The 26,537-nt window shown below is 38.8% G+C and overlaps 1 long non-coding RNA gene across 1 annotated transcript; it reads right to left on the reverse strand.

The window, feature by feature from the left end:
* Positions 1–5,344: 5,344 nt before the first annotated feature.
* LOC122460323 lies at positions 5,345–19,428 on the reverse strand. The gene is made up of 3 exons (XR_006281570.1): positions 19,266–19,428; positions 8,125–8,263; positions 5,345–5,487 (listed from the first exon to the last, which is right to left on the reverse strand). It is a non-coding gene; the product is annotated as an uncharacterized LOC122460323 (long non-coding RNA).
* Between the last annotated feature and the right edge of the window lie 7,109 nt (positions 19,429–26,537).

The raw sequence follows: 26,537 nt of genomic DNA on the forward strand, positions 1-26,537 counted from the left end.
GAGGCATAGAAGGGAGAGCACTATCTTTGTGGCCCATCGCCCATGGAAGCTATGGGTTCTGGTACTACAGGCTCTCAGGACATGGGATGAAAATGGGAGAGATGAGATGGTGCACTGGATGCTGTGGATTCTCTCCTGCAACTCAGTGCAAAACCTTGCAAGCCTGAAAGGCAGTAACATAAATGGCTTCATATTGTGGAACTGCTACTGAATAGATTCCAGAGTATCTGGCAACTAGAGAAACCAGTGACAGTATGTCTCCTGCATGGCTTCCCAAGACAGAGCGGGAAGGTCAGCCACACAGTGGAAAAAACTCTGAGGGACTTTTGTGACTGACTTCCGACACAGGGAACTGAAATGTGCTCTCACTTTTCTTCTGAAGCTGAGCTAGTGTGGAGGTTGCCTAACTTGCTACTGGCAAATAGGCCAGCAGCAAATTTTTACTTCACTGTCTTGTCATTGGAACATCCAGAATAAAGCTAAGAAGACAGACAACAAGAAAAGAGATGGTATTTGATGTAAAAACAATGCCTAACCCAGGAATTAGGAGGGATTTTAAAATCTAGCTTTGAGTTCAAGAGGGGGTCACACCTCTCCCCTGCAAAGCCCTGCACCCTGGCCAGGCCAGAAGCTGGAGCCAGGCTGTGGTAAGAGCCACTCAAGGTGCCTGGGCTGCTGTGCGGAGCCCCAGACTCTCTACCTGCCCTGCATCCCAGGGGGTGGGGACACAGGCGAGGGGCTGTTCTTGGGGTCCCTTGGCTCCCTGCACAGGACAGGTGGAGGGTCTGGGGCTCCCCACAACAGCCCAGGATCCCTGGGTGGCTCTTATCACTGTCTGGTTTTGGCTTCCAGCCTGGTCACGAAGCAAGGCTTCTTCTCCCCCACCACCAACTTCCATTAAGGTTCCGGTGCTCCTGTTACCATTGCCATAAACAGAGAGTGGGGAAGTTCACTACTGAATACATGATATTTTATAAGTGCTCATGTAGGAAGAGGCAGGAAGGAAGTGCCAAAGGGGAGTGAGGGGACTAGGGTTGGGTGAATCCAGTTATGCAGAAGCTTTAAGCCTCGGGTCCTGGGGAGAGGGCCAAAAAGTGTTGTTGGTGCTGTAAATAGACAGCTGCATGGGAATTGTTGTGGAAATGGTGGAGGGACCTTAAAATAAAAGGATATGGTAAAGGCACAACCATTCGAATCTGTGCAGTTTCTGCAGGGAGAAGGCAGGAGAAGAGCCATGTTCCATGACAAGCTGTTAGAATATTTTGTTTCAGATGATAAGATCCCTCATGGGTTTGGTCTACCACCCTAATCTTTCCATTCAAATTCAGGTTTCAGAGTAGCAGCCGTGTTAGTCTGTATTCGCAAAAAGAAAAGGAGTACCCGTGGCACCTTAGAGACTAACAAATTTATTAGAGCACAGTGAGCTGTAGCTCACGAAAGCTTATGCTCTAATAAATTTGTTAGTCTCTAAGGTGCCACGGGTACTTCTTTTCTTTTATTCAAATTCAGTTATTGTCAACTCAGTGACTTCCTTTAGGTTGGCTAATTGAGACAGACTTTTGTATCTGGGTTGTTTCAATAACTAACTTTGTAATAACTATAAACTTCATAATATAGTTTTGGGGAAAAAGAACTCTGCCCAGAGAATTGAAAGAAAGGTGTGATCTATAAATTAGCAAAGAGGCAACCAGCTGGTGTGTGATTACTGGCAAGGAATTAAATTACTTTCAGTACCTGGAAAAGTGCCCTGCAGTATACTGTTGAACAGAATCAAACTGGTCATAGATGGAAAAACTGTGTAATGAGCAAGCAGGCTCCAAAAGGATCATGTGTATGCCAAATCTTTTTATTCTGTGACAGATGATTGAGAAAGGGCTCACCTACCAGAAAGATTAGTCTTGAACTTCATAGATTTCACCAACACATTCAACTGCATTAATAGTTACTATGGAAGATCTTGCATCAATTTGGGCTTCCTAGAAAGATAGTGTCACTGGTGAAATTGCTGTCAGTAGGCTCAAAATGCTTTGTAAGGACAGAGTGGAGAGACTGGTTTGATATCATCACTGGAGTGCAGCAGGGTTGTATCTTACCACTCTATCTTTTCTGCATTATGACAGATTTTGTTATTCAAAGAGCAAAATCAAAGTAAAATTCTGGAGTTGTGCAATAAAGGAAAACTTCAAGATCTTGACTTTGTTCTGTTGGACACAGATGACAGCGCCATTAAAAAGACCGGTTTCAGAGTAGCAGTTGTGTTAGTCTGTATCCGCAAAAAGAAAAGGAGTACTTGTGGCACCTTAGAGACTAACATTTATTTGAGCATAAGCTTTCGTGAGCTACAGCTCACTTCATTGGATGCATGCAGTAGAAAATACAGTGGGGAGATTTTATATACACAGAGAACATGAAACAATGGGTGTTACCATACACACTGTACTGAGGTGATCAGGTAAGGTGAGCTATTACCAGCAGGAGAGAGAGAGAGAAAAACCCTTTTGTAGTGATAATCAAGGTGCGCCATTTCCAGCAGTTGACAAGAACGTATGAGGAACAGTGGGGGGAGAGAAGGGGATAAACATGGGGAAATAGTTTTATTTTGTGTAATGACACACCCACTCCCAGTCTTTATTCAAGCCTACGTTAATGGTGTCCAGTTTGCAAATTAATTCCAATTCACCAGGCTCTCATTGGAGTCTGTTTCTGAAGTTTTTTTGTTGAAGAATTGCCACTTTTAGGTTTGTAATTGAGTGACCAGAGAGATTGAAGTGTTCTCCGACTGGTTTTTGAATGTTATAATTCTTGACATCTGATTTGTGTCCATTTATTCTTTTATGTAGGGACTGTCTGGTTTGGCCAATGTACATGGCAGAGGGGCATTGCTGGCACATGATGGCATATATCCCATTGGTAGATGTGCAGGTGAACGAGCCTCTGATAGTGTGGCTGATGTGATTAGGCCCTATGATGGTGTCCTCTGAATAGATATGTGGACAGAGTTGGCAACGGGCTTTGTTGCAAGAATAGGTTCCTGGGTTAGTGGTTCTATTGTGTGGTGTGTGGTTGCTGGTGAGTATTTGCTTCAGGTTGGGGGGCTGTCTGTAAGCAAAGACTGGCCTGTCTCCCAAGATCTGTGAGAGTGATGCGTTGTCCTTCAGGATAGGTTGGAGAGGTTGTAGTTGGGGGCTGAAGGTGATGTCTAGACCATTATCAATATCAATCATGAGACTGCCAAAGTAGGATTAAGAATCAGCCAAAAGGAAGGCAATAAGGTTTAAGTCAATTCAGTAAAGTTAATTCAAGATATTGGAGAAAACTGTCTCTGTCACAGCTGGGTCTGTAGCTCTCTTCATCAGTAGATCATAATGTACTTCACAACAGAGATGTATCATCTTCCCGATTTTACAGAGGTGAAGTGACTTACCCATGCTAACCCTGCCAGCCAGTGGCGGAACTGGGAACATAAACTAGGCCTGAGTCCCAGTCCAGTGCTCTATTCACAAGACAAAACTGGTTCAGCTCTCCATTCCTTGCTGATATTCATTTGTAGAATATTGCTGGCACCTCCCATGGTAATGTTCACGTACATCACACTATAAAACAATTTTTAAAATATTACCTGTTTTGCTATATTGTGCGACTAAAGATCAAAAACAATTCGAAATTTTAATATATTTCTCAGTTATCTTGTGTTGAGAAGTACTTGTCTTTTGAAATGTCAGATGACTAGTGTGAGGAAAGTGAGTGTGGTTTTCCTGTTCAATGCATATTCAAAGCTTCTTGAGTGCAGAAGCAAAATTATATCAGTTGTGCACGAAAATAGCTTGTTTCCTCTTAATCCTTTCATAGAATTTAACACCAGAGGAATCATTATGGTCATCTAGGCAAGGGTTCTCAAACTTCATTGCACTGCACCCTCTTCTGACAACAAAAATTACTACACGATCCCAGGAGGGAGGACTGAAGCCTGAGCCTGGCTGAACCCTGGCGCCCCAGGCAGGGGGCCAAAGCCAAAGCCCCATGGCTTCAGCCCTGGGTGGGCGGGGGGGGGGGGGAGAGGGGAATTGAGCTTGGGCTTTGGCCCCAGGCCCCAGCAAGTCTAATGCCAGCCCTGGTGATCCCATTAAAATGGGGTCACGACTCACTTTGAGGTCACAACCCACAGTTGAGAACTGCTGATCTAGGCTGAACTTCCTGAGTAACACAGGCCATAGAATTTCACCTAGTGATTGCTACATCTAGCCCAATAATTTGTGGTTGAAAAAGCTTTCAGAATTCCTCCAAAACAGACTTCAAGCAGAGATGCCAGGGATGCTAACAAGATCAGAGGAAGACATTCATTGATTTACGAACCTCAAAATGTCCCAAACCCATACAACATCCTTGCTGTAATAATTCAAAACTGAAATAATGTAAAGATGTTTAAGTTACACTAAGTTAAAAGTGAAGCTGTTGGATTACAGTTAATATAGTTAGCTATTTTCATTTTTTTATCCAAAAATATATTTTATTTGCTAATCTCATTAGATTTTTTTGGGTGGGGGAGACTTAAAACTCTTCCAACTAAAGGAAAAAAACCTATACATTGGCTTAGTACATGTTCTTAAAACAGATGCATTCAAAATGAGGAGTTATCTTTCCTTTCCTGTTCAATTTGTCTCACAGCAAATTAACTCTTAGCTATGAAGAAAAGGAAACGAGTTTCCATGTATTTTATTTCATGCTAAAAAATTTTTCTCCCTTTGGCTAAACTGGCAGAACTGATTAATATTTGAAAAAAAAACCCCATAATTTATTAAACAAAGTTGTATAACCAAAGACTGAAATTTCTAGAGGAGTCTGGATTAGTCAGCATATTCCTCTCTCCATTTGGAATGGAAGAAGGAAACTGTAAAGTAAATCTGATGTTGTGATGCCAAATTTATTCATCAGCTATTTCCTTTAGAAAAAAAAATTGAACTTCTAATGTTTGATTTTTTTTTTCATAGAGATGCCTAAAAAAATATGTAGGTTTCACCAATTTTTTAGAACCTTGTTCAAAAGTTTGAGATGTCTGAACACTTTTGGAAAGCCCTATTTTTTTCTGCTTCAAAGAAAGATTAAAAAATGCCTATGCCACTCCAAAGGGCCAAGACAAAATCCAACATCCAGATTACCTTAGTTTGATAGCTCAGTGGTTTGAGCATTAGCTTGCTAAACCCAGGGTTGTGAGTTCAATCCCTGAGGGGGCCATTTGGGGCAAAAATTGGGGATTGGTCCTGCTTTGAGCAGGGGGTTGGACTAGATGATCTCCTGAGGTCCCTTCCAACCCTGATATTCTATGATTCTAAGTACAGTCGAATTTAATGTCATAAAATAAACAAATACTAGTCTTAGAAACAGACAGCCTTGCTACATAAAAAAGTTAGTAGTTCAACATCCTTTTGGTATGTTGACTGTCTGATCCCAACATATCTTGAGTTGCTGTTACCATCTTAGGTTCCAATCCTGCAACAACATGTACACAAGATTAGGTTTATAGACTGCAAATAGTCCCATTGAAGTCAATGGGGCTACTCCCTGGGCTTGATCCAAAGCCCATTGAAGTCAATGGAAAGACTCTCATTAACTCTGGTGGGGTCTTTGGATCAGGCTCACAGGATGTAAACTTAAGCACACACAAGTCTTTGCAGGACTGGTGCCTTAGACTTCATTATCCCTGTATGTGGTATTCTTGGAATGATATAATTCCATGAGCCAACCTAATTTACTGACATCTTTCTGCACAGATCTCAAGATGTCCACAGAGGCCCATGCAACAGTAAAGCTGCCCCAGGACTACTGTTGGCTGGGGCTCCCCTCTACTACTATAGAACAGCATCCACAGAGAAGAGATTGCTGGGAAATGTGCAAGATTAGTATCCTCTGTTTGCAGAAGTAGAGGAAAGAATCTAGTCCTAATTTTAATTTGTAAGAAAATAACTCTTAGTTTTGTAAATAACTGACTGCAATTACCATGAATACCTACACTTTAGACAATAGAGACAAACATTTTAATGGGAATGTTTATAAATATTTTATTACTCTACACTAATATTGGGGAAGTGCCTACATCCAGCTTTAAGCCCTGGTGTGCTAGACATCATACAAACATATTTAAATGTCAGTTTCTACCCTGAAAAGCATGACAATACAGGTGGGTGAGGCTAACACTAATCCTCCTCCAATTACCCCCATGGCTTTTGGAATGTATTTGAAACTAAAATGTTAAGGCCAGATTCATCCCTGCACCACCATCGGGCACAAATCTGCCTTAGTGTCTGTCTTGTTACAATGGCTCTTATGGGTCAATGCAGAGGTGCAAAATCACCAGTGTATAAGAAAACCCTAGCTATGGTATCTTGGCAAAAATTCCATCTCCTCTATGATGTTCTGTGTCCTGACTGGATGCTATCCTCTGCCTCAGAGACAAACATCTTCCAGTGATACTAAAATACACCTGTGTACCTGAAATACCACCCCTCTCTCTGTGCCATACCCCCACAGTTGGGATCAGAAGAGATAGCCTGGTCTCACTATAAGAGAAGGAAGTGGCTAGCGTTCTCCATGAAAGCCCCTTGCCTGTGGAACTCATATTTCTTCTGGCCTGAAATAGCTTGAATTTGAAAGATACAGTGGATGAGGTAATATCTTTTACTGGATCAACTTCAAGCTCTAAAGCATGTCTCTCTCACCAAGAGAAGTTGGTTCTATTACGTCACTGCCCTTGTCTCTCTCATATCCTGGAACTAGCAGGGCTCCAACAACACTGAATGTTATAGGCCATCAGACCTGCCATGACAACCATCTATTTGAGAGGGCTTCTGTGGAAGGGTATATCTTGCTGCTATACTTCCTAGTTTGTGTGTTAACTTTTCATGTTTCATTCTGCCCGAGGGATTGCAAATGTAATTACTATCTGAGCACTTAGAGGTATAGGTTTTTAAAAGTACTGTAGTTTAAATCTAAATAAAAAGTAGGACACTTTAAGATGCAAGCCATCATTAGCAAGCTTCTGATTTTCATAGTCATGCGTAGTAGCACCTTACTTCATGAGTAATTAAAATTAAAAGGGCTATTCATGGAATAGGGTGCTTTTCAACATGAATAAGAATATCCAAATCTGACCATATTTAGGTATAAAGCATTATTATATCTTGTCACAACACCATCAGCTTTTTATTTTTTGTCTATAATATAAGATGCACTAGTTTAATTAAAACTGTTTTTTTTTAAATTGGTTTAGTTAAATTAGTGCAAACCCCTTAAATCAATTTAAACATGGCTTATATCAATTTATCTTAAATCAGTAAGGAATTGGCAAACTAAATTAACCTAAAACAGGTTTAAATTGATTTTAAGAGTCCACACAGCAGTTTGCACCAGTTTGAACTAAATCAGTTCTAGAAAGACCTCTCTAGTTGAATCAGTGCAACTTGTTATATAGATGAGGATTCATTTAAGTGCCTGTCCCTTGAGAATCTACCGCTACAGTGAAGAGGCAGCCAGACCTCTATATGGTAGCAGGCTATCCCAAGAAGTTTTGCTTTTTTAAAGAGACAGTTTTTTCAAAGAACGAACAAATCCATAGTATCAACACACAAAACACTTAAAAAACAGCATATGCATGAAATATACTAAAACTTTCTGAATGGTTGAAAGCCCTTGTTGATCTTTCAACAAGGACTTCTGAGCCCAGCAGAATAAACAACCCAGATTCTGTCCTAATTGCTCGTAGTCAGCGGAGCTGCCACACCTAGGTGTGTGGTTTCCCTTTATAAATTAAAAGGTCAGCCTGTCCCCTCCTCCCTTAAGGAAAACATCCTGTTCTTGTACTTTCACTGGCCTTAGGAAGCTAATCAGGTTAATGCCAGGGGGTTTGTTGTGCAAGGGAGTGCAGTTTGATTTTTTTATTTTTTACCCCTCCTTTTGGTAGGAAATTTTACCCTCTGCCTTCATTGTCTGTTGGAGCATCCCTGTTCTTTAAGCAAAACAAGAGAAGACATATTCAACAAATGAGAGAACTCCCTAATCAGGCACAAGAACTACTGCAGGCAAGGCCTTAACTGTATTATGAAACTCCTTAATTGGATTGATGGGACTCACGTAAATATAATAGCTGTGTTAGTGCTGCACAGGCACCCATGTTCATCTATAGGCTGGGTGTCTTCCACTGGGGATTGTCCTCCATCCCCACTGACTTGTCACAATAGAAGGAAAATGAAAGAGGAAAAAAGAAGAGCAACTGGAACATAAAGAAAAGAAAAAAAGTAAGCTACACATTTAACTTGGGATATAAGGTATACAAAACTTAAGCACCCTTCAGTACTGGAAATGAAAAGACTCATGTCCACGCATCTCATGGGAGTTTCCCTTTCACGGACTGTGACATAAGCAATTATAAGAAAAAAAGAAACTGTCTAGAAAATACCCACTCCCACCATCTTCTTTAAGATTTTCCCGAAAAAGCATGTCAATAAGATCTCTTCATTTCTAGCACAAAAACAGGGACTCCATCACATTTGAAATGTGCAGAGAGCCACCAAAATTTGTCATTTGTGTGTATTAGGCTTTGTCTACTCTAAAGGGAAAAGTCGATTTAAGATACACAATTTGAGTTACATGAATAGGTTAACTCAAATCGATGTAGCTTAGATCTACTTACCATAGGGGCCACACTATGCGACATTGAAGGGAGATGCTCTCCCGTTGACCCCCCCTTACTCTTCTTGATCAGGTGGAATACAGGAGTTGATGGGACAGTGATCGGTGGTCGATTTAGCGAGTCTTCAGTAAGTGTAGACAAGCCCTAATTCTCTAAAGGTAGAAATAAATCCTCAGAATACAATACTATAAAAGTTCTCTTTTCAACAGTGACTTTTTTGTAACACACAGCTCGAAATGAAAATACTGCATATTTACAGTATTTTTGAAATAACTGGGACAGATACTAGGGGAGTAGCATTAGCAGTGTGCGAAAGATGGTTTGAGAGAAACAGAAGTGCATTTGCCTGTTGTTATATCAACAAATGGCCCAAGCATTCACACTGGGCAATCAGAATTTTTAACAAAGTGCTTGTACGTTCTTAGCACAATGGGGTCCTGGTCCAGCGCTGGAACTCCTAGGCACTACTATAGTACAATAACAAAAAATAAAATAATAAAGTGAAGTTCATACTGGTGAAAGATTAACTTCTTTCAGGATAGTTTCCATATAATTGTTTGTTTCTCTCTCATGCTGCCAGCATGCTGACAATTTTGTCATATCAACATCTGTTCACTGGGAATTAGGCCAATACCAATAACTCATTTCATATTGGCCGCTACCCAGCTATCTGAAAACTTTAGGTAACTGACCTGGGCCAAATTCAAACCAGGATGAGCACTTTGCATTCTCCACAGTCTGCAGTTGTTTACAGACTGTTTGCTGGGAGTATTCCATATTGGAACTAGGTCACTGCTCTCCCAAATTACCTGGGATTAATTTTATTCCTCGATTTTCTGACCTAAACATACACTATTTCCGCTTCTGCCCCAAGATAATATCTTTTACTGAGAAAATGAAAGATTCATTTGTTTATGCAAAATGTATCTTTCACAGACAGTCATGTTAACAAATTTTGCTTCATGAGAGTGCATACAAAAGTGAATGAAAAGTGGGGCAAACATTGTTGAAACAAAAATCTGTTTAGATGTCACCACCCTAATCAATACTTTTTTTTTTTTACTGTTAGTCCATCTCCAACAGTGACCTAGAAGTGAAAGATGCAGGATCTCATTACCACTTTCTTCCAACCCATCTCCACACCTCAAAACAGGTTTTGGCTGCATGACTATGTAGTTATGTGCAAGAGACTCTCAAAGGGATGTTTTTGGGAATTGCTATGTCATCTTCTCTCACTTCTATTTCTCTGCCTCTTTTCCATGTGACTCCTTATACTTGGAATACCTACCCCATCCAGGTTTGCCAGACCACCCTTTTCTGCATTCAGGTCTCCCCTAAGGACTTACTTCTTCCATGACAGCCACAAGAACAGAGCCAACAATGATGATGATTAGTAAACATATCTCATGTGGCTTCTCAGTGCATCCTGCCTTTTCTGTGCCTGTCTTCTCAACTCTAAGATCTTCAAAGCAGGGATTGTCTTCATGTTCACGCTTTGTCTTATGTAACACAAAGCAATTTGCTGGTGCCTAACAAACAATAATATTATGGGTGAAATTCTACTTGTTCATATATTCCTATAAATCTGGTGTCACTTTACAAGAGTATATATGTGTGCAAAGGATTTGGATCTTTGCCAAAATATGTGTAAAATGAATATAAACCCCTTACATTTCTGAATGGGGCAGTAAAGCATGGGAATTTGAGTCATCAAGCATAAAAAGCGGACGTTTATCATTACTGTACATGCAAAACTTCAAATTTTTTCTGTTAGTCTGGTGCATTATATTTTTATTCACACCCTTTATATTCAAAGTAAAGAAATTCCTTAAGGAGATAAACTCTTGCTGTCCCTTCCTCCCCATTTTTAACACAGCTTCATTCTGTTACTAATCTATTATGACACAACATGAAACTACTAAATGCAACCCTTTTCCTAATCTCAGCTCTCTTAAAGGATACATCAAAGTCCTGCCTGTGACACTTTTATTGTCCAGATGGTTTGTGACGTATACAGATGGTATATTTGGTAATGCACTGATTATCAAAACATGTGCTATTGTTCACTTGACTACAACTTGCTACATCGATTTGTTACCTAGATTAATAGTTTTCATAAATACTAACCTACCAATTTTCTAGCTGCCTGGTGGTGGTGGTGGGTTTTTTTGTTTGTTTCAATTTTTTTTGAGATGCTAGATGGCACTGCTAGTCAAGACTTTATTTTAAACAGCTGGATTTCATAAAGCTAATTCTACAAGTTACAAAAGGGCATGTAAGGTATTATTTAAACTTGACAGCCAATGCATTCTGAGAAAAATATATTCTGAGTTGAGTTCATAATAATGTTTCCACTATAAGAGGACTCAAATTCAGGCCTATAAATGCTAGTGAACTGTTCTTCAGTTGTAAAACATTATTCCACATGAATTTCATATGACAAGACCTATGATAGAGCATTCTGATCACAGTATTTTTAAATTCTGCATTTTTGTTTCAGTTTAGGAAGCTGAGACTCAATGGTACAAAAATAGTACCAGTTTCTCATGGGAATCTTCAGTTTTGAAAACATGAACTATATTATTGAAGAACATAAATAAAGGAATCCTGCAAAATATTTTCTTCTCCCTTATTAATCATAGGGACCTTTTATACAAAATTCATCTCCTCATCCTTTTTTATTTAATTTAATCCACAGAATACATTTCTTCTATGTAATTTATGACATAATCCTATTCTTTATTATTAGGTGTGGAATTAGGGTTTAGAAAAATAAACCTTACACCCAAAAGATGGGAAGAAAAACCACACCAAACCAAAAAACAACAACAAAAACCCTGCAGTAAAGGACTCTAGGAATATGCAAAGCCCCTCCTGCCACATAAAGATTTGCGACTTCAAAAACTTTATACAATGTTATTGACTGTTCATTCTTTGTTTAGTTAGTATCGGATTCCCTTCTTTTGTTTATTGTGCAGTAAGCTTACAAAGAAACTGCAAATTCTCAGCCTTTTGTGCAGACAGTTGGATACCATGTCTAGGCGTTTGGAGCAACCAAACGGAACCTGCATCATTCTGACCATTGGCTGGGTCACTGGTGGGGGCTTAAAGACTCACCTGAGTAACTCGAGAAATCCCTTCAATCTCCCCTTTTGATTTGGCTTTCACAGGCCAGTACTTTTTATTTCTTCTCATCTGTCTGCTATCATGTTAACAAGCAAAGGAGAATCTCAGCAGTTCATTGGCATCATAATAAAATGGGATTTGGGTTTCAGTGTCCAAAGAATGGCTTGCTTTTAGGGCTTTGAGTCTCGTACAGTGATCAAAAAACCAACAGCTGACCACAAGAATGTCTTACCTATGTTGTCTAACTATGAGTGATAGAATGCATAAGGTATAATGAACTCTATGCAAAACAACAAAAAAATCTGTCTTGTTAATGTTATAGCATTAACAATGAGAAAAGGAGTACTTGTGGCACCTTAGAGACTAACAAATTTATTAGAGCATAAGCTTTCGTGAGCTACAGCTCACTTCATCAGAAAGCTTATGCTCTAATAAATTTGTTAGTCTCTAAGGTGCCACAAGTACTCCTTTTCTTTTTGCGAATACAGACTAACAGGGCTGCTACTCTGAAACCTAGCATTAACAATGGGCATTCTTTTGTGTGCATTTATGCAGGTAATTATTTCCATCTAAATTAAGTTTGGGGATACACCTAATTCCTTACAATTCAATGAAGAATGGGCCATATTCATTCCAGATGTAACTCCATTAAATTATTGGGATGAATTTGGCCTGTTTGTCTGCATTGGAAAACTCCTGCTTCCTATCGGAAATCCACTGCAAATGTAACCAAATATTATCCATGCTAAGTGATTCTCTCAGGTGAATATTGAACTAAACATTTCATTACTACTGACACATGTGTCCCTTGACAATATCTAAGGAATTCCTGCACTAAAATAAACAGTTTTGAACAAACAAAGGGGGAATGTGTGCATGGTAGCACAATATTGTTTATTGTGGACAGAACAATCAAGTACAATATAATGCAATATTGTGATAGCTCTACAAGTTAATATCTATTCTGAAATGCATGTAAAGTTTTCAACTTTCTAACAAGGCTGACTACAAACTAAGTTAAATTGCATTTATGCTTTCAAACTACACTTTTCATATATATTTAAGTTAATTAAAATGTCCCTTTTATCTAAGCAAAGGATTTGTTTTTAATACTAAGGCTTGTGTTTATTTTATTAAAGTTAGATTTCTGCCAAGACAGATGTTTAATATTAGTTTTTAATTAACAAAATTGCATTAGCTTTGCTGTGATATCAGCATCTACCAATTTATGCTTTAATCTAAATTATGGGTCATCAAGTACCCTGACAACAAATGTAGTAATCTCCACTAGGATAAACATACATCTGTGAATTAATTTGTCAGCTGTTCCTTATTCTGCATAATGTAGATGCTGGAAACTAGAGAGATGTGCATTATTTATAAATAATGTATGTGTGGATTAGTTTCATGTGAGAGAAAGCTGAGCACTCTACTGTACTCTATTTATTTTTAATCAGTGCAACAGAATAACTCATGAACTGTTCCACTATATCATGGGCACCAGTAACACAGAATGTTAAACTAAAGGCCTATGACATCTGAAGTTTTTAAGGAGACGTCCCTACTGAAATCAACAAGAACTTGTGTCTAAAAATAATCAAGGTTCAGTGTGGCACTCTAATAAAAGCACACTGAGCTATACTCAGTCATTACTGTTTTCTAACTCTATGTCAGAGCTGGAGGGTTTCAAGTTAAGGCCACCATTCTTCTCTGAGGATCACATGGGCAGCTCACTGCACCTGTGTATAGCTTCTCAGACTTCCATGGGGCTCCATGTGGGCATAGGTGTCTAGCCACATTGCTCTCAGTACAAGATTGAGGCCTAAATTAGGAACCAGTGAACATACCGTAAGCTGTTCTCCTTGGGTCAAATTATGTCACCCTCCTCCTTATTCAGGCAAAACTCACGATGAAGCCTGCCTACTGCAACCTTTGGCCCCTTTTCTTGAGGTTGACTGAAATGACAAAGGGCCAGGTTAAGACTGATGCTTACATGGGTGTACAGTGGAGATAGAAGGCACAAGGAATGTTCCCCTCTCCTCTTGTCCAGATAACATAAAGGCCACAGTTGCAATGAGTTTAAATCTCTGCAATCAGGAGGGCAGAGGGACTGCTGCTTCTCCTGCAGATACAGGTTGCCCCAAAAGGGGTGGGGAGAGGCAGGGGCAAGGTCTCTCTGCACCTTTGTTATGGCCCATGGAGAGGGACTAGCATCCAAAAGGGAGTATGCTGCACCCCAGAAAAGGCATGGTATTAGGTTATTCTCTCTGGGAGATTCTGGGGTGCAGCTTAGCAGCACTTAGGGTGACGAGACATCCCAATACTAGGGGTTTTGTCTTATCTATGCAACTATACCCTCCGCACTCTGAAAAAAAAACCTGTCCCCATTTTTCACACTTGCTATCTGGTCACCCTAAGCAGCACCTACATACAATAAATCTCAACTGAGTCTGAAGTGAATACACTGTGCCCCTGTACTTCATTGGGGTTTTGCCTGCATAACTGAGGGCAGAGTTTGTATAAGTTTTTTGAATTCACAATCAACATACAATATCTACTTGTTTAATATAAAGCACAACTGTATACATGGTAATTCTATTTCTCTTTATACTTAAAACGAAGGCCATGGGCCTGATCCTGACTCCACTGAAGTCAACGGGAATCTTGCAATTACCTTTGATAGGAGTAGGGTTGGCTTTCATTTGTGTGTGTGCACACAGTAAATCCGAGGTAACACCCAGCCCTGCCTGACACATACAGTACTTTTTTTTTAACTGTTTCATTTTTAACCAGGTCAATTAGTGTCTGAGTGAGTAAGATGCTTTGATACCCTCTAAATACTCTCACTGCAGTGCGATCCTTGCCAGGGGTTGAAGTGTTTTTGATTAACTCTATGTGATAATGAAAACCATGCGAACAACTTTATGCAGGAGTTCTCTCTTTCTGATGTTACATATAAAACTGCGTAAGTCATACAATATTTAACACACAACCTTTTTCTTCCCCCACTCCACCCCAAAGCCAGAGCTCAAACTAATTATGAAAGTGTGAGAAAAGATTTTATCCCAAAAGTTAGCGTTTTGTAAGAAGTGCCTAGGTGAAGAGTTCAACCATTTTTACTGGGGTGAAGGGACAGCTTGCACAGCAGTCTGATGAGGATATGAAATGAATGCTGTGCTACCTGCCTGGGGTCACTGTGTTATTAATCGATGTTATCCAGAGTGACAGCTGAGTAAACGTGCATGTCGGGATGGCTAACGGAACAAGCAAGAGACTCTGTTTCACTTACACACATTCTGTGAGCATTTTTAAACTAAACGTTGTGGATGTTGGACTTTCCATAAGCATAAGTAAGAAAACACAGCTCGCCTGGTGGGACTGAACAAGACTGCCAAGTGCTAGGGGTTAAGAAAACAATATTAGCTGTCTACTCAGGATACTGTACAGTGTTATGAATACTCAGAGGCCTCCTTTTTCATATAATTCCCATTACAAAAAATGGTCTCTTTGGATGCTGATGATTATGCTGCAAAAAGACACATTGCAGGCTCTAACCACTGTTAAAGGATCTGCTCCTGCTCCCAAGAGGAGCTTTACAATGTTCTTCAGTAAGGGAAGGGCAGGGATCCCTGAGAGTTGCAGTCTTTGTAAAATACCCAGAAGGGACAAAATGTGTGGAACAAAATTTGCTGTGTCATACCAGTGTAAATCTGGACTAAATCTATTCACCCCAGTGGAGTTCAAATTTACACCAGTGTAACAGCCATAGGGATTCACAGCACTGAGGGACTGATGCATCTTTCTCTATCTTGCCAGTAGAATTAGGAACTGTGGGTGCAATCCTGGCCCTATTAAAGTCAATGCAAAACTCCCACTTCACCCTGTAATTTTCGTCCTACTGAGTAATTATAAAACCTTATCAATGATTAAAATAAATGAGCAATTTCTGATTAAACATCCATGGTGTACACAACTGAGGTCTTTGTGCATCAGAGAAAAGGTATGTCAGGCAGGTTTGGGGATAAGTGGAGACCAGAGAGCCCTCACGCTATTATAGATTAATAATATTTAGAGAATAAAGAGGTATGAAGGTCTCTAAACAATTGTGCCTCAGTTGCTGGAAATATTTGCATTTGGGTATTCTCAGTGGATATTGTTATATATGCAGTGACAAAAGGATAACATCACTGAAATAGGATTGGTCCCTGAGTACACAGATAAGAGTATTCCAGATAGCAATGAGTAGAGCTACACATATACTGTACAGTATTACTTCACTATTGGCTTCATTGGACGAAGGATTGGGTCCAGTGTGGACAAAGCAGAGTCAAAGATATACATAATTGCCATTAGTGGTACGCAAAACAACAAGGACTAACACCTCACAAATAAAGCCAACTTTAAAATTAAACTAAATTCTGTTGTATGCATTAGATGCCAATATTACACTACAAAGGAAAGCTGAAAAATATCACTAAAGTAGTATATCTCAGTAGATGTTCTGATGCAGAGGTAATCTACAGTAATTGAAACTGGTGCGTTTTAGTCTTGTTTTGGTCTCATTATTTGGACTCTCTAAAGCACCCATCTAGCATGGTAAATCACTAAGAACTTGACTCAGCTTGATGCAGAACGCATGGTCATTGGTACATATATATTAATTAATTAAATCAATTTCACATAGAATGAATCAAGCAGGGCCTAACACTGGCTGATGTACAAGCATTTCAGTGTAGGTGTATCCTTCTTTGTAGCAAAATCAAGAGGGCATTAAATAAAGATGAAACAACCCTTGTCAAAACCAACAAAATAAAAACAGTATGGACTACAAAGCTGTTAAATTAGATAAAACTGGGGCCATCCTAAAGGAGCCCATCCTGTCTCATTATAATCTCACATCTGAAAGCACTGAGTTATCTGTTCTTTACAATGCTGTACTACAAAGGTGCTAAATTACAGGGATCAAATTAACGCTCTATACATTCAGAATAAGTTTTCTCTGAAGTAACCCTGCGTAAAAGGTTCAAAGTAAAAGTATTTGCTTTGAAAAGGTGTTTGGGGATAACTGTAGTATTATTTTTTTAACACAGCAGTATCCTGATGGCAAACAGGCACATTGCAACGTCACCTTTTGACAGATATATGTTGGGCCATGTTATGCAGTCTCATTGACTAGGTTGGGGATTCCACAGTGTGTAAATCTGAGTAGAATTTATTCAGTTGTGTCCAAATTACATTGTGGTGAAAATTAATGGGAAATATAGTGATACTATTCACCATTAGGATGAAAAATATAAAATCTTTCCAATGATTAAACAGCCAGAGGTATATACAATGGGGGATTGCATTAATACATAAAAGAAACAGCGAGTTTAGAATATAACTTTGTTTATATCATTTTATTAAAATTGGACAAATTTAGTCATGGTACAAAACTAATTTTTAAAGTGATTATAACACTAATAAAAAAAAAGTTTCACCTAACATCAGTAGCATGATATGGCCCAACGTTATTTTGATGACACTTTTTAATGCTTTAAAAGTCAAATTTGAGAAGCATGATTCAGCTTTCTGTTGACTAATTATAAGTTACAACAATCACAATTTTAGAAACATTTGCTCCTAATTTAATGGCAAGGTTTTTTCCTTTCATTAAATGACCTTAAAATACCAAAACCAATTATTTTTGTAAATATTTAGCTTTCCAATAAAGCTATGTCCAAGTATCATCCATTTGATAAAAAACATCTGTAACTCTTTGAATTTCATGCCTACTGCACATTTCAAACCATTATAGCCTAATCTACTGTTTGTTTTGAAAGCATTAATTTTTACCAAAGTTAGGCTCAACAGAATAGCAACTATTAAAGGGCCCAATCCTGCAATTATGGTCTGTCCCAAAACATGGGTAACAACTTTGAATTATACAGCTGTTATTTCCATGTAGTTACTGTGAAGTATAGAAAGGCAGACATCATGGAAAGGAAAAATAAATATTACAAAAATGATATAGTAGTCTCTTTTGGTCCCCTTGAAATCTATGTATCTATAAAGATTAACTGCTGTTCATTTGTAATAACAGAGGTTACTTTGAAACTAGGCAGTTAATGAGGTTTGTAAGAAAATGAAGGAAATATAAATGTATGAATGAAAAATGCTGTAATTATAGTTTTGAGTTGAGTAATAAATTGGAGAAGTGCATTGCTGGAAAATGTTGATTTGAAAACAAGAAGGTAGGAGTAAGAGCTTATTGATTAAACCCTTTTACTTCTTTATTCACTTTAGCACCTGCTCCTATTACTGATATTTAGGCTTTAAAACAAAAACAAAAAACTATAGCAATGGAACTTGAACATTAGTGACAGAAGTCACTATTTTTGGGGGGCTGCCATATTTTGGGGACACAACTTGAATTGAATTGTTTCACCCGTTTAACCAAACTTTAGAAAGCAAAAATATAAACTTAAATGAGATGAAAGCATACGTTTTCTGACAATAATAAATACACTTCAAAAGGGCTCTCCCGACATGTCTGATGTGGTTAGCATGTCTAACTCTTAACATTTAGAATAAACATCTGTTGTCTGTATGAATTTTCCTTTAACGTGTAATGTCAGGTGCACAGATTAGGGCCCAATCCTATACAACCACTCAGAGGAGTAGCGCTCTTGAGACTACTCACCTGAGTAAGTCTTTGAAGGGTCAAGTCCTCAGTTTTTCAAATGCTTAATTTGAATAGTTTAACTTGAATAACGCAGTGGCATGTAATCCCTTCAGATACATGCACATATGTAAATGATACTTTACAATAAGCAAACCGTTTCATTCACATTGAGACTGGAAGAAATTTTGAAAAGACTAAACTTTTAAAGAAAAAAATAACCAAGGAATACTACTTTTCTTTTCTAGACAACTCTATAATGTTATATCTAAAAACTATCAATTAAAAATCACAGCAATATGTCTCAGTTCATTATCACTTTCTTACTGTAACATTAAAACTGTAACATGTATAAGAAACACATTTCAACATATTATAATGCTTAGAGCTTAAAATAATTTTCATGAAATATGTCACAGAAATATGTCATGAAATATGTTGATGCAGCTCTAGCATTTGTTGCTATACTTTGTGCTTTCAGAATCCTTACTTTATCTAAGAAACCACTGTCAGATTCCTTACATATACATTTCTTTCCTATTTTTTTGTAAGAAGCTTTTGCTTCTACCCTTCCAATCAACATATCTGTTAAACAGTCAGTGAGTTGGTTATTTTGGTATCTTTGCAACAGTCCCACTTAGCTTTATCTTTCCAGTGATGGTTTACAAATTCTTGCTAATGCAAAATTAGAACAGTAATTTCTGCCTGCTTCTTCTGTTCTTTTCCCCTTACCCTGGGTTCTGGACTGGGGGGGGGGAATACTATAAAAGGGATGAAAAGCTTTAACATACTCACGCTGCAAGGCAGAGGATAAGGGAGATCACAGCTGTCTAACTCTTGGATCTGGATCTTATTAATGTCATCGAGCACTGAATCCTCTGTAGCTGTAGGCTCGACTCTTCCTGCTGTTAACAGGCCTCAGTCTGAACTGAAGTTCACCAAACTTTCTTCAGCTAAGTAAACTCAGTGTTACTCAAAAGTTTTCTCCAGAGTATAAGAGTACAACACATGGCATAGTGTTAGTACAACAACCCCGTGGAACTGTTTGATGTCTGCAAATTGACTCAAGTGCTAAAATATATCATTTGGGGGCTGCCCCTCCTCCCAGCCATAACCTGCCCTCCTAAATGGAGCATAAAGTCGTGCAGGCTGCAGTGCTGTTGAGATGAGGCATGGCTGTGGTCTCTTATTGTCCTGTAATCCTTCCTGCTATCTGAACCATATCAAGCTCTGCTTTGGCTACCTAGCCTGTACTCATTATTTTTCAAGTGAAACAACAAGGCAGAGAAAATTTAAGAGGAGTTTTAAATACCAGACCTGCAGGGTATAATATAAGAAACAGGCTTTTGAACTATTTCTTTGTTACATTTCAGGTATTATTAAAAAGAAAGGTCCCTTGCAGGAAATGTGTTCATGGGAAATCTGATACCTTTCTGTCACAGAAAACATTATTCTGCTTAAGAAGACGCACCAAACTTGAGGATGTTTCTTCACTAAGTATCATATTATATTTGCATCTAATTAGCTGGCTCTCAAATGTGCTTGGAAAGTATAATTTTTAATATCTAAAAAAGTCTTTGGCTTTTTCTGGCTTCAAAACTTGGAAACTGGTTAAGCCTGCCATTAGAAAGGCAGGATTTTCAGTAATATACAGTACTTAAGGATAGCACCATTTATCAGTTCAGTCACTTTACTCGCAGAATGCTGCATGTTTGCAAAACACAATCAAGTTGCCTAAAACCTAATGACAAGTGATAAATGTGAAGTGCCTTTCCATTTATAAGGGATCTCCTGTCTCAATTTTTTTAATCCTTAGAGCCTACTAAATGATTGAGCTAGAGGAAAGGTGTTAGTAATGCTCCCAGAGGATAATTTGGAGGTGAGGTAGGCATTACAAGTGACTGTCATCAGAGTTTGGAAAGAAAGTGTCATATGAATGTTTCATGTAGCATCTCTACTGCACCATTAATAAATAGAATAACCATTGGAAGTACAGGGAAAGGCAATCACATATCTTCCCTATCAGATCATCATATTTCTGGAGTAGTAAGTATATTTGTCTACAAAACTATTCACAAATTTGGGTAATTTCAACCAAAAAAATTCAGCCAAAAATGGATTTTTTTAAAAAATCAAATTGATTTATTTCAACATTTTGCAAATGAAATGTTTTGATTTTTCATTTAAGAGTTTAGCTTGATTTATTTTAAAAAGTCAAACAAAAAAGGCTAAAAAACTCACCTGACAATGAAATGAAACAAAAAGAAAGAAAATAACAACAAACATAAAAAGAAAATCATTCTCAGTTGAACAAAAAAAAATCAGTTTTTTTGTTTTAACAAGGAAAAAACAAAACAAATTTCTCTTTCTAGGTCAAACCAAACAAAAATGTTTTCAGATTTTTTGGTTTGTCCACCAAATCAAAGCACTTCATAAAGGTGAGGAAACTGAGGCACAGATAGGTTAAAACTCACCCAAGGCCACAAGTAAGTCATTGGCAGAATTGGGAACACAGCCCAGCACTCCTGGATGTAAGTCCAGTCCCTTATTTATATAAGCACTACACAGATGTTTATGTGTCCTGTATGGTTCTGTTTTTTAAATATGGCAGAAATTACTAGTTTGTGGATTCAGTCCTGCAAACCTTGATTCACTTGACTAGTCCCATTGACCCACTGAGTGAGGGTTATTTGTGAGTAAAGATTAAAAGGATCAGATTATAATTTGGCAATCTATATACATTTTACCTGCAAATACCCTCACAGGATCAAATTAACAAACTGAAACAGTGAACAAAACTTAACTGCTGATGGTATATAGTGGGGATGATTTCTACCCAGTTGTAAATAATATTTTTAAGAAATCAAATTAATTCACATCACAGCTGGTGATAAAGATTCTGAGAACCAGTCTGGGTAAAGTAAGAACCAGCAGCTTTTCAAAACTCAAACCAAATGGAACTCAATCTACGTTAAAACAATGAGGAGTCCTTGTGGCACCTTAGAGACTAACAAATTTATTTGGGCATAAGCTTTCATGGGCCAATCTATGTTGCAATTAATCTACCCAGCCTAAGGTAGCTGTCATGAGCCAGCCATGGGTGTCTAATTGCAATGTAGACATACCCAATAACTGGAGGTTTATGAACATTGGATTAATCTAGCTATGTGTGTGCCTCTGCAATTCCTACTTGGCAACTCACCAAAAAAGAGGTGGAGAGAGGTCTAAACTGGAGAAACTATGGATCTTCCCCTCTATACACTGATCCTCAACTTGGTTAACATGTATGAGGGTGGAGGGGATGTAAAATATACTCAAGGGACGTTACAAATTGCTTTTCCTTGGTGCTACCTTTATGAGTTAAACTATCTCCCGTTGCTCCCAAGGCAGGGCAAAGTGAAATTAGCCCAGTCTTTTCCATAATAAATAATACCTTACATTTTGTGGCATTCCCCAGGGCACAATCTGGACTGATGGGTAGCTGTGTCCCCTCAGTACTCCAACCAAAGGTGCCTTTTGTGCTGCTTTGCTGTGAGAGCAACCTCTCCTGGTCAGCTCACATACAACCTCCTGTAAGTAAATAACTCCAAGCTATATTATATGAGTGCTGGACAGCCAGCCAGCCATGAGTTACACTGCGGGGCAACATCAGCAAACTCCTAGTCCCAGATTGTCTCCCAGAAATGTATGTCTTGCACTGCCAAGCAGCCTCCTGGACAATACAAGCTCATATAAAGTCTGTCATTTCATAAACAGAAAATGATATGTAACAATCTTGTTATCTCAAATGAAGTTTCCCAAACACTTCAACCCAAACATGCACTGGTTTAGATAAAACAACCAAACATGTTTGTTAACTACAGAAAGATATACTTTAAGCAATTATACATAATGAGGCTTAAAAGTCAGAACTGGTTACAAGAAAATAAAAAAGTGAAAATGCAATTAATATCTAACTTAACAAGATAAATGAATTCAAAGCAAAAGTTTCTTTCATCACATGCTTTAGCAGTCTTACTGGCTGGAATCCTTTCAGCCAGGACCCCTCTCCCAGTTCAGTGTTAATTTCCTTGTCCTTCAGATATTATTGATGCCATTGGCAAAGAGAAAGGGCAGGAATATTTTGGGGCATCTGTTCCCCTTTCTTGTAGGTCTATTTTTTTCTGAAAATCATCTCCAGCTGAGGTTCAGGGGTGAGAATTTTTGGGGGATGGAAATCTGCAGCTGTTTCTTAGCCAAAATGTAGATTTCTCCCTCCCACCCCTTTTCCTGCCAAAGAATGGCTGCTTAGTCAGGTAATAGTCCATTTGATTTTGTTGACATTGGGCTGAGGCATCAGTTTTCCTTTTGTCTTTGAGGAACTAGTTTGTGCCTGCTTTTCTAAACTTGAAACATGTCTCAGTAATGTTATACAGTAAAATCTTATACATTACATACAATGTTGCCACACATGTTACCAGAACAATAACAATCAGCAAATTATGAGTTTTCAAATGAGACTTCACAAGACATACTTTGTACAAAATCCATTACTGTTTTGTAAAAAGGGTGAACATAGGGGTACAGACTGTTACACATGTATATAACATCTTTCATCCAAAGAATCCCAAAGCCTTTCATAAACTATGGGCCTAATTCTCTCCCTAAATATTTTAAGGCGCGTCTGTTGAATTTAATGGGACCTGCAGATGTATGTGAGAGTACAGAGATTGCCCTTTAGATAAACATAAATGACTATATACATCTCTATCCAATAGCTCATAGCAACAGTACACAGAGTTTAGGGCAGGACGTGAAACAGAAATATCTAGTTGAAATTGTTGGGGAACCTGGGTAGGCACAATGTCATTACACAAACTGGATATGCCTGGGACTGGACATATGGTTTAATGCTCTACTTTCATAAAGTGAAGTGGGATATTTAATGACCAAGTGTTACATTTTATCTGGGAGAGCGTCTCCCAATGGCACAGTGTCCTCTAACACCGTGCCAGCGTATTATTTTGGTACTGATTGGCAGGAAAGAGTGTGATCTACTGAATCAGCAGCACTACTTTCTTCAGCATCCCAGTTTTGCCTTGGAAGTCTTCAGTTCAAGATTTTACTCAACTTAGCTGTACTTTGCTCATGAGAGGCCGAAGTCCCAGTTTAAGATAGAGGTAATGTGAGTTATTTATTCCTCCTGCAAAAGCTTCCAGTGGGCCAATTTAGCTAAAAGATAACAACAAAAGTTTGGCTTCTGCAATGCAGAATTGGCCTTGGAAGGACTCAAAATTGGATTTGGGGGCTGACATATTTTGGGGACACAATTTAATTTTTTGCTGAAATCTCCCTGAGAAAGGAAAAGAGGAAAATTGGGAGTCTGCATTGAGTTCCAATTCAATATCACAAGTGATACCCACATATATTTGAATGCTTTGTTTTGACTTAGAGTAATTACTTAATAATTACACTTTAATTACACATCCTGTGCTGGCTCATGAGTTTGGGAACTTTTTAACTACTCATTAGAACCTTTTCCCAGGAACTAGATGCCACTTTGCTAGCTGGAAAACTCAATCTTCTCAGCTCCTGGTAAAAAAGTATGTTTAGTAGAAAAAAAAAAGTTTTTCAACAGAATCTTATATTGCATGTCTTTTTAAATTAAAAATCTAGTCTGTGATTTGTGATTTGTAAAGAAATAAATGTTTCCCTATGTCTATCTGATTTCCTGAATGACCCTCCATCCCCTACCCCTGCCATGTAGTCAGTGGGTGTGCAGAGGGTAGGGAAGGCTAGGAGCTCTGCCAACTGTTAGATGGAGGTGGGGTTCAGGAGAAAATGCTTTTTGTTTAATTCAACTGTAGTTTAATGTGGCTTGTTTAGAGTCAAAGCCTGCTCTCATTGCTGCCAAATAAGTGTGCAGGTGTATTCAGTAATACCCACACATTGCTGTAACAATGTGGCCTGTTGGGTGAGTTGTTTGTTCATTACACATTACATAGGAATCTCTATCAGAGAACAAAATGACTCTTCTCCAGAGTATTAACAATGGTCTATGAAAAATTATGTTTTAATTACCAACAACAAAAATCTCCAGCTGCAAACCCAAAAATCAATAGGTCAACATTTTCCAAACTGGTGCATAATGTTAGAGAACATTTTCAAAGGCACAAAGGGAAGTCAGGTGCCCATCTCCCATTTGTGCCTTTGATAAGCACCCTATAGGTCCTTATTTAGGCACTTAAATTGGTGTCTTGACAGCAGCTCCTACTGACTTCACCCATGTCTGCACCCATTTTTTAAATCTTGGACTGTTTCAGTTATGTTGAGTCTACACTGTCAAATACTCTCTTAGGCTGAGATCAGGTGAGAAATAAAAAGCCTCAAGGCAGGCAGCTGTATGGTATCCATGTACTCCAGCTGGATGGCCTCTTTCGGCAATGAAGGAGAAGGAGAAGCTATTGACAAAGGCATGATGGAAAGAGGATATATTAGAAGAAAAGAAAAAGGGATTATTTAGAGGGAAGTGATGGGAGGAAAAGACAAAAGGGGGCAATAAATCTTGTGGTGGGGAGAGGCTGCCACTTGACATACACACTAAGCTATGCATTGGGCATATAGCCTAGTGGTTAGAGCACTCCTCCAGGAAGTAGGTGATGCAGGTTCCAGTTCCCCCTCTTTCCATGAATATTTAATTATTTATACATAGTGGAAAAGCTTTTATGGGAGAGATTGAGAGCACTTTGCTTGAGAATATGCCATAGCTCAGTGGTTAGGCCATGCTGAAGGAATTCAGTTGAAGCCTAGATCCTTGGTGAGTGCTTGTTATACCTGGGTTACAAGTTATAAGGAGGGCACTACCCTATTGCCCACTCTAGCTGTTTTGCTGTCCTCTAAGAATGCTCACCAGACTGGGCCCCACAGGTGAGATAGGCAGGAGGACACCACATGAAGATCCTGCTGGACCTTAGATGTGAGGTAGGAGGTTGGGTGCTAGTGTTGAGACCACAACATCATGTCTGCTGGCAGATTTTTAGGCATCTTTGGACTTTAACAATGGGAATGTAGACACCCAGGCACTTTAGTGCCTATCAAGGCAGGAGGCAGTTGAGCAGGGGTTTTGAGGATCTCAGTGGTGCCTTAATGTTCAACATAGGCATCTAAAGTGGCAGTTAGGTGCCTAAGTCCTTTTATGGATCTAGCCCCATGTCTCCTCTTTCAGTGTGTAAATAGGGATGTAGGTGCTTAACTTCAAGTACACATGTCTGAAAATGTGGTTCTTAATCATCTCTGTGCTTCAGATTCATCTCTACATAAAACAAGGTTGATAATAGTATTTCCCTTGGTAAGGAACTTTGAGACCCTTGGAGGAAAGACACTTTACATGCAAAGTGTTAACAGTTATGCTAACACAAATTCTGCTTTTAGTTGCACCAGTGTAAATCCAGAGAAATATTACTGACTTCAGTTGCTTATGGTGAGGGTCAACACAGAGCCATTGAGACTTCAAAAGCCATTCATAATAATTGTTGTTAAAACATTAAAGTGAATTATGAAAATGAGCAATTGAGTGCTGGCAAGAGGCAAGCAGATTGGGCAAGTACTGCACTGCCTTCTTCTTGTAGCTATCCCACTTCACCTCCACGCTTGACCTGCACTGCCCTGACTGCTCTAGTCCTGGATCTCTGTGGAATAGTGGTGGGAAGCAATGCCAAATTGTGTGAGATGCTCTGAATAAATAAATGCTCTCTAGGGTCTAGGATGAGACCCCTGCATTCATTTGAACTTCAGTAAAAATGACTTTGTTTTTGCAGTTATTTGGCACCATGTGAAAAATATAAGGTCAAAATCAGCTCTAGTGTTGCAACTCAACTGATTTCAATGGCATTGCGCCCATCTACACCGGAACTGAGTTTGGTCCATCTGGATCTATTTACCAAATACTCTGCTAAATGTTCAGTGCCTTTCACAGGGTTTTAGTTATGTGATTGATGCTGAATTTAATGGGAGTTGTGTGGTTAAGATCCTGACAAAGTTATGAAATTATAGGAATCGTGACAGGGCTTTGTATGATTTTGTACACCA

Source organism: Dermochelys coriacea, chromosome 5, assembly GCF_009764565.3.
Source record: "Dermochelys coriacea isolate rDerCor1 chromosome 5, rDerCor1.pri.v4, whole genome shotgun sequence".
NCBI classification, from domain to species: Eukaryota; Metazoa; Chordata; order Testudines; family Dermochelyidae; genus Dermochelys; species Dermochelys coriacea.